At 40.8% G+C, this 9,572-nt stretch overlaps 1 protein-coding gene across 1 annotated transcript in view; it reads right to left on the reverse strand.

The window, feature by feature from the left end:
* The window catches only part of FYN (FYN proto-oncogene, Src family tyrosine kinase), a 261,917-nt gene extending 261,291 nt beyond the window's left edge, over positions 1-626 (reverse strand). The window contains exon 1 of the mRNA XM_004673777.2: positions 606-626. The gene's annotated coding sequence lies outside the window, so the exon portion shown is untranslated. The remainder of the gene's footprint in view (positions 1-605) is intronic.
* Positions 627-9,572: the final 8,946 nt, after the last annotated feature.

The following is a 9,572-nucleotide window of genomic DNA, read 5'->3' on the forward strand; positions in this document are numbered from 1 at the left end:
CAGTAAGTCATATGTGCCAATAAAATGACAGTCTTCTTCAAGGCCACAGTCCTAGAATATGAATAATCTGCTAGAAATTGATTCTAGGGTAAAAACACATTTTTCTTCCCCTACTCCTACCCAAAGTCACACATGAGCACACTTTCATACGCCTAAAAATTGGATTTTCCAGAGTTTCCTAACTGCTTAAGAAACAAAACAAAAAGTTGGATGTGAAAGATTGATTCAGCCAACTTGGTTTGGTACTTACTGCCAAGGAGCAGGTTTTCAGGAAATAAAATAATATTTCCCAAACCATCACCAAAGTAAAAGGAATCAGGTCCCCATTGTCTGCCTCAGAATCTCCATGAGGCTGTGGTCAAATGCAGGGCACTGGCTGGTGGTTGTGTGAGTCCCAGAATGCTCTGCTTCCTCTCATAGGATAAAATTCTGACAGCTTTTGAACAATTCTCTTTTCACATGACAGAGTCCATGTGGTCAAAAGAACTTAACATAATCTTTATAAAAGCAATGATGTGATGTTTAACTTGACACCATGTTCTGTTTGGGACAATTTGTGAGAGAAACTGAGAGTTTAGTCAGCTGTAGTACAAATAACCACTTACCTGACATTTCAGAAGCAGTGCAGCATTCTCTGAAGAATGGCCTGATTTTAAGGTAAGAGATTGTGCTCTGGAAAGTCCATTCTGAAGAAGGACTCTGAGATACACATTTCTGAGTCTCTTGGGTCTCAGTTTTCTTACCTGTGGAATCAGATATCAATAATTTTTAAACATACATGTTGGTTAGCATTTTTACAATGCTGTATGTTATTTTCCTTAGCCCCAGGGACAACTGTTCTCTGTGACTTTTTGCTGGACTTTGAAGAATGTTGGTATGATAATCACAGGAAACCGTATGTTACTGTGCATTCTTCGAGCTTCACTCTGATTCCAAAGGCAGGATTATTGTGTCAAGGGGACATTTAAAGTTGTTCCTATCTCTTATTGATACCATTTGAGGAAACGTATAAGAATATCTGAATAGACAAATGTGATATGTTATGGAAATCTTGAGTTTTACAAGGTGTAGATTTTATAAAAGAAGTCTATTTCATTTAGCAACTATTAGAAATAGATCACCTATTTAGTGTAAAAGGAAAGAGAAAGTGAGTGAGAATATGTAATTTTAGTTTTGTAGATGTTACACGTTTAACTTTGTGACCAAGAACTTTGTTCCTGCAGATACCACAGAACAATTTAGTTAGGTCGTATAAGACATAAGAACCTTAATAGAACCATCCTCTGGTCTCTCCTCTAACCCACTGTCTGTGTGTTCAAGGGAAGGAATCTCTACTTGTTCACAAGTGGCACTATCTTTCCACAGCATAGTCTTTGTTTTGAAAATAGGAAAAAACTTCAACAGCTCTGAAACATATAATTATGCTTTCTCATTACTCAACAAGAATATCCTCTGGAGTGTTGTGATGATATGCTTGTTGGGTTGGCTGAGGAGGTAGGAGGCCACCAGTGGTGTAGTACCTTTCTTTTTTCATGTATTCTATGTTCTCTGTCCAACAGTCCTCACAGACTGATGACTTTGCACAAAAACCAGGTAGATTTTGGGTGACGGGCTCCCTGGCACTCTTAGGTTATCAGCGTAATAAGTGATTGCAGAGTATTAAGGCAGATTCCACTACCACTGAATCATTTGTAGACTCAAGGCCAGATGATGACATCAGAAACATATGTGTTAGTCTGAAGGCAGAACTTGGCCAGGGGAGAATGAGAGCACGTTCTCCTGTGGGAGAATCAGGCTTTCAGAGAATCAGGCCTGGAAAAAAACCCAGGAGGTGAGCTTCTTTACTTTTGTTTTCAGAGAGAAAGTCACTTAAAATATTCCCCTTAGATGGCTAATGTGCTGTTCTCGAATATTTCTAGGAAACTCTTTTAGAAAGCTCTGACTTAAGTACTTTGCAAACAAGGCAAAGCTTCACGAGGAAGGGATAAATCCCACATGCTATAACTCATAATTACTATGATTTTACAAAGCTGGAATTTCCTAACCAAGCTTTATTTTCATTCAGAGCAGCATCTGTCAGATATTTCTTCATTAATCATGTTTTCCTACCCAGATGCCCAAAAATATTAAAAGAAATAAAAGGTCTATTCCCAGATATGTGTTTTATATTGGCACATCACTGGGGTGAGGTGTGGTGATTCTTCCAAACACTTTTCATCAAGCAAGGGACAAATTTCAAGTCACATTATGAGTTGACATCTTATTTGGCTTTATGCAGACCCTGTGGTTTCCATAGCAACAAAATCATTTCACAGTCTAAGAAGTATGGGGAAGATTATAGAAAAAAAAAGAGGGAAACTGAATAAAAATAAAGGGAGCTAAATTCAAAATTTCTTGGGATACTGAAGAAAATGAATTTTATTTATCTCAAAAAACTAGTACAAATGCTCAGTGTTATTTAGGTGTAAGTGTCAATATTCTCATAATCTTCAAATCTTTCAGGATCTGAAGTCACTCTGCTCCCAACTATAGTTGTTTGTAAGTATGTGTGTCTACCAATGTTTATCTCTGCATATATACATGAGTACACCCACATACACAAACACACAATGAAGATTTGTGGCCTTTTTTAAAACTAGTTTTTCATGTTAGGTCAGGAACTGAAAGTCTGTAAATTTTCCAAAGAACCGATCTCATTTATGCACACACAAGCACTAAGATAAGCTGAACTCCTATATGGATAAATAGCATGGTTACTTGGCAATGTTATTCATTATTTGCTAGCTTACTTGTTAGAAACATGTTTTTTGAGCATCTCTTATAACAGATGGGGTCTTTGTACTAGAAACAGAGCTTTAAGTTGACAATTACGCTATCTGTAAGTGCTAGGTAGGTAATGTATGAAGGACTTGATGTGGAAACTTCTTGTTCTCTCAACCATTTCCTAAGTTCCCTTGTCTATGAGCAGCTCAGTTGGGAACTTGGGTCCCTTGCCTAATGGGTTGTAGGATATTTTATTGGAATGTTGAGCTTTTACTTATTTCTATCTATGGTTGAGGAGATGTGTGTTCTTAATGTAATTTCTCCTGCTATTCTGATTAGTTGAATACACCAGCACTTCCACCTCAAAGTAATGAGAACTTGGGCAGGATTAGTTTGGAATTCTAAGTCAGCATCTATGCTTGTGATGCTTCATTAAACAAAACCAACTTTCCTGAGCCATAAATTTCTCCCTTTTATTGTACTAGAAACTAGAACCAAAGAGAATCCATTTGCCCAGCCCTTCTCTGTAATAGAAGTTAGAGCCATTAGCTCCAGAGCCAAAAGAAATGTCCAAATATCTCCCTAACGATTGAAAGCAAGAATAACTTTGGACACCTTCTCATTTCTCAACAAAAAACCCAACTCTTTTTGAGGTATTTCTGAAGAGATGGTTCTTGCCAGGGTGAGCTCTCAGTGTCAGTTGGGGAGGGCTTAGTTTTGATGCTGCAGCCTGAGAGATAGGTGTGCCCGAGAATACATCAAAGGCATTAGAACCAATCTCTGGAAAGTCCTGGTAATTAAAATTTCTCCCATCTTTCTCTTGGAGTAGGATTTTTGTCCCATGAAAATGTAATAACCTAATAAATGTGATCTGTCTGAGTGCATGGCTGGAAATGCACACAGTGGCTAGGGATATAAAATGGCTCTTAGTGAGCCATTTCTGTCTCTTCTATTTGCAGCAAACCCCTCCTCCTGGACATTCAAGTTTATCCCTGTCTCCTTCAGGACCTGGCTATCTAAATTATTCCTTCTGTCGTGTATCTTCTATTGCTTTCTTTGCTGTGGCCTTTTCCTTTTATACACAAATATGTGCAAATCTCCCCAACCCTTAAAAAACAAAACACACCAACCAATAAACCCGGCTGGCACGCTTCCATTTCTTACTAGAGCTCTTGTCTCATCATTCAAGGGAATTCTGCTTAGGAATTTCATGCAAGTTACTGTCACCTCCCAATTGCCAGGCTCAGAGTCCTATTTTCTGTCCTCCTACTTGTGAACTCTGCACCACTGATGCTCTGGGCCACCCACTCCTTTCTCATAAGCACTCCTACTCTGGCTTCTGCACCATTCCTCCCTCTGAATGTTCCTCCCCAGTTTCGCTACTGATTGTTTGCATTTTTCTTCTGAATTTCTCTGTCTCTGCCCACCCATAGAAATTAATGTTTCCAGGTACTCATCTCTTCTCCTTATTCTGTGTATTTTCCCACATGAAATAGTTTCACAAATGAAATTACTATTTTTATAGGTAAAATGTGATCAAATGTTGGTGATTTCATATAGTTCAACACATAATACCCATAATAATGTTCTATTTCCAGCCCTGTTCTTTCTCCTAAACTTAGCCAAATAATTTCTATGAAAAACTAGATGTTTACTACCGGACCACCTGTTACCTCAAAATTAACACATCTCAAATGATACCTTTTATTCCAGATCAATTTTCCTTGATCTTTGCTCATAGTGTCACCACCTTCTTTGTTTCCTAATTGTGGCATTGCAGAGTCATTCTTGAACTTCCACTCTCTTCACTTACAAAGCCAGTCAAAAGTAAAAGGATTCTACCTGATAACTATCCCACTGTGTACACACATCACCATTGTTCACCTAGAGGGTTGCAATGGCCCCCTCAGTAGAACCCCTACCACTACTTGTACTGAGCTGCCATCTTTCCTCTATGCTGCTACCAAAAACCTCTCTAAAAAGCAAACCTCATTATATGGCTTTTAAGATCCATCGCAACCCACTTCCAACCTGTTAACTGCAGCTTAGTTCCTGTGACTGTGACCCTCCATCACTCACCACATCAGTGTGCTGGAATTAATTGCTGTTTCCTAAAAGGCCAGACTCTCAAAATCTTGTACTTTGTTCTATCTGAGATGTTCCCTACATTCTCTAAGATACACCTACTCAACTGCTAAGAACCAACTCAAAAGCCACCCCTTATTTCCGCTCTCCCAACCAAGCTGGAACTTCTCTGGTTTACATAAACTATGCCCATATTTCTCTCATATCACTTTAACATTCTTCCAGTAATTTAACTTATTCACTTACATATTGGTCATTTCTAATAGATTATAAACTCAGTTCTTGCTTCACTAATGAATTGAGTAATTAATAACTAGTTATCAAATGATTAAATGAGGTCATTGAAAGATATTTGGGCTAAGATACAAATTCTAGGTTGAGATGGATTAAGAGGTTCTTGGGTCCAGGTTTGTGTTTTGTGTAGAGACTCATATTTCTATTTTGAAAATATATCCATTCTGCTTTTCCCTGATGAAAAATGAGAAGATAACATTCACTAAATCTGTGACATTTGATTAATAAAACACTAAATACAAGTTGGATCTCTAAAGCAAAGTTACAATTGGAAATTCCCACATTGCCATGAAATAGTGTTTCATAATCAGTGGGATCATACCATGTAAGAAATGTACAATGTTATGACCGTATTATTTCTGTATTCATAATGTAACCATTTTTTCCTTTGTTGAAGTAATTTTAGTGAGGCTTCCCTTGGGATTTCAGAGCAAATCCAGAGGATTTCAGAGGAAGTAGATTATAGAAAGTACAAATCATTCAACCTTCTACCTAGTGCTCCTTGACAATGAGGAAGACTCCTTTTCGACTCATGGTCTCAATCTAATTTTGATGACTTAAAAGGATGGAAGACTAAAGTTTTCAGGTAATTTGTCCTCATGGTGTCAGCTGTAAGCAATATCTACTCAAACGCAAGGAGTATAGAGAAAAGAAACCACATTCAAGTCACTAATTCAGAGTCAGTATAAAGAACTGAACCTGTGTCCATTTTCTCTTAAGCATGGCGAGCTGTTGTTAAGACATGCTTTTTTACATCACCCAGCCACTGCCTAGCATATTTGATACAGGGAACCAAGGGGCACTAACTGGCCACGGACACTGTCCAAATAGTTTATGGGTCACTGTCTGAGTTTTTCACCTGCATGCACAATTGCAAAACTACTCAGTTTCAGGGGACCAGTAACAAAGATTTATTTAACAAACCAGGGAAAAACAGAATTATTGAGGCCAGTAATGGCCTTTATCTTACCCAAAGCAGAGTTCAGTGGTTTCCAGTCCTAAACAAAAGCAGTGAAAATGACTCTTCCCACCACTAAGAAAGTGAGCTCCTCTCCCAGACAATAGGCCAAGTTGCCAAGATGGCATCTTCCTTCCTCTGTAGGACGCAGAGGCAGCCAGACTGCAGGCCAGGTTCCGATGCATGAAGGCATCAGAAGACACAACAGGAGGTGCTTCTGCAGCTGCAGGGATGGCCCAATGCAACACCAGACAAGCGACACTCAAAAGAACCACTGTAGCAGCCAAACCAACTGACAAGCGGCAACACTCATACAGGTCAGTGAGGCGACTGACTCCAGGTCTTCCCCTTCTCTGCCAGGTGTAACCACAGCAAACAAGGAACAGTTTTAGTCACTCAGCTAATTGCAAAGCCTCTGAACTCTTCCTCTCCCAGGTTGTCTGTTGAAGTCCTCCACCTTCAGCAGCCACAACAGCCTTCTGCAAGATAAGTGCAGTGAGTGCCAGAATCTGCTGAACCCAAATGCTGAACATGTTAAAACTCTGAATCCTCAAGACTGAATGAACCCAGTGCCCCACTGCAGTTCCTGATATTACCTATCAGCTGCCCCACCCCATAATGTGATACTTTTTGGCATCTTCCTGGGGCTCTCTATCCTCACCAGCAACCCCCTCGGGGAGGCTCCACCTGTAACTGTCTTTTGGCTTCAGCCACCGGTTACTCACTGACTGCGACTTGAAGCCTCATTCTTGAGGCACTACCAAATTATTTCTCTTTTCCATCATATAATATGCTATTCCTTCTGATTTGCTTTTGATCATGCTCCTCTTTCAGTTTAGAATAACTTCATTCTAATGACCTCAGATTTCCCTATCTAGTTTGATGAATAAATTGCTAATCATAAGCCAAGATCAGCCATCATTCCAAATTCATTGTTGACTAATTCATTTTCCTTTCCAGGAAGGGTTAAATGCCACTGTGCAATGCCACAGTTGTGCAGATTTTTCACTGCACAGTGGCACCCAATTGAGGAAATGAATCTCTAATGCCTTCCCAAGCTCCACTGCCTAACATGTGCCAAAGAGCTAGAGTTGTTTCTTAATTCACACAAAAGCAGGCTCATGTGGGTCTGTGCATGTCCTTATCCCGACAGTGTACTCCAAGTATGTGTTTATCTATTTCCCCCACTAGACCCTGAAAGGAACACTGATAATTAAAAATTAGACAACATTGTTGGAACTTTTGATGGCTTAAGTCACTGATTTCTCATGAAAATTCGATGGCAGGTGGTACAATTTTAGCCAATTTACGAAAGCGTGAACTGAAGCATTGAGTAATAAAGAAAGTTGCCTGAGCACACAGCTGCTATGCATGAAGGCAGGATTTGCGTTCAGTCTGGCTTCATGCGCACCCTCTTACCCACTGTACCACACTGCCTCTTAATGAATGAAAATTGTCAGGATTCTTCTCCCTTGTAGAACATGTCCTCCTTCAGAAACAACATGTCCTTGTTTGCAACATCTAGAGATCATTCTGAATCAAGATACCTTCCCAGGCATCTGGATGTCTCCTCTGTACAGTGCAATCTCCTATGCTGTTAAGAGCTGGCTTCTAAGGAACTGGTTTCTGGCTTAGTTTTCTAGAGAATGCCTGACAGAAGGTGAGCTAGAAGGTCAGAATTTTCATTCACAGGTGTGTGGGTGTGGGGGAGGTGGTTGCAGAAGGAGGCAAGGCACGTGTGGTATAAGGAACAAAAGAAAGGAGCGATTGATGACTTGTGACAGGAAGAAAGGGATGAAGGATGAAACCAAAGCATCTGGGAGTTTAGTCACTTAGAACAATTAAATATAAAGGCTCACCTTGAAGAGGGTTGGTTCGAGAGGGACAGGACGGGTATAGAACTAGACATGGCTGTGTGAGTAGGGGGCAGGGGAGAAAGGAAATCACCAGCCTTGCTACATGAGTGGGGGTACTTTCCTCTAAAATCTTTCTTGATGAGAATGAAGATGGATAGTGTGGTAGGAATTTCTCTAGGCTCAGAGTAGAGACACGGCTCATAGTTCTGCTCAGAGAAAGCACAGCTGGAAGGTGAGGGCATGCTGGGGGTGGGGATGTTTCCAGGAGTCATATAGGTTTGAGCTAATGATGTAAGAATTGAGATTACAGGGAGGCACAGACTCAGCATGCTTTTAGAATGGCAGAGGCATCCAGAAGACTTAGGGAAAAACAGTGTGCTTTGTAGTCTAGCACTGAGAGAAAACTCCCAGGTCAGGCCCAGATCTTTGCCCATGACAAAGATTCTCAGGTCTCTCCTGTCCTCTGCCTCACATGGGTCACAATATCCTTTTAAGCTGTGGAGAGAGAGTGAGACCTTAGAAAAGGTGTCTACCTGGCACCTGGTTGAGAAAGGCAACTTCAAATAAGAAATTCCTGGCAGCAGGTGTGAGGCCAGGCCAGGAATGCAGGCAGCTGGTTGACAAGAATCCAGACTCTCCCTCATGCACTGACTCAGCCTGTGGCCTGTGGGTCACAGCCTGTGGGTGACTCGGTTTCTCAAACCGTGACACAGGGATAATGATACTTGCTACTTTGTGAGGGCGTATTAATTAAAGTTTGCAAACTGCGTGGCAATGCAGGGATGAAAGGGGTTAAAAACAAAGTGGGTTTGTGACGCAGGATAGGTCGTGTCACTTGCATGGAAACATACCATCTGTGTTGTGAGTGAAGTTGAAGTCAGAAAAATTCATCTCAGAACATAGCTTCTGTGGAGTGGGCATGGATCTCATTTTCGACCTGTGTCAGAAACCATGCTGGTCCCCAAACCAAAGTCAAGATGAAAATGTGGATTTGCAGTTGGGGTATGTATTCAAGCAAATGCTTTGTAAACAGGGAAGGCAGTTGATTTTTAAATGTCAAACATTTTAACTATTCCTTCAGAGGCTTTGCCCTTGAACCTCATAGAGATCTTGCTGACAGAAAACTCATCCCAGGAAAGCACAGCTGGATAGTGGGACAGGGAGAAGGGTGGTGAATGAAATCTATCAATCCAGAGCCACTGTTCTTCAGAGGCTACAGAACTGAGCTTGGTCACCAGTTAGCACTGGTGAAACCTCCACCTGGCCCCTGACTCTGTTCCACTGCCCAGAGCACCTTGGGACACAACCAGCAAAATGATGTGGTTAGGATGGAGCTATGATTTCAGAATGTTGCTCTGCTCTTTTTGTTTTACCCATGTTAGCTGAGGCCTAGAGCATCTTATGTTGACTTGGCTGAAATTAATGTTATGTGGGGAGCTGACTTTCTGTAAATGAGAGTTAATGTCTTTTGGAGAAACTAGAATGCCTTAGAGACCAATGAGGAATGCTACAAATGCCACATCATTGTGGCTGTGAAAACCTGAGCAGTGGCATGCATGGTGGATATGCTTGTTTCTATGCCTTGATGTATAAAGAAATTGAATAATTTAGAAACA

This window comes from Condylura cristata, unplaced genomic scaffold (genome assembly GCF_000260355.1).
Source record: "Condylura cristata isolate star-nosed mole 26May11 unplaced genomic scaffold, ConCri1.0 scaffold00001, whole genome shotgun sequence".
Classification (NCBI taxonomy): Eukaryota; Metazoa; Chordata; class Mammalia; order Eulipotyphla; family Talpidae; genus Condylura; species Condylura cristata.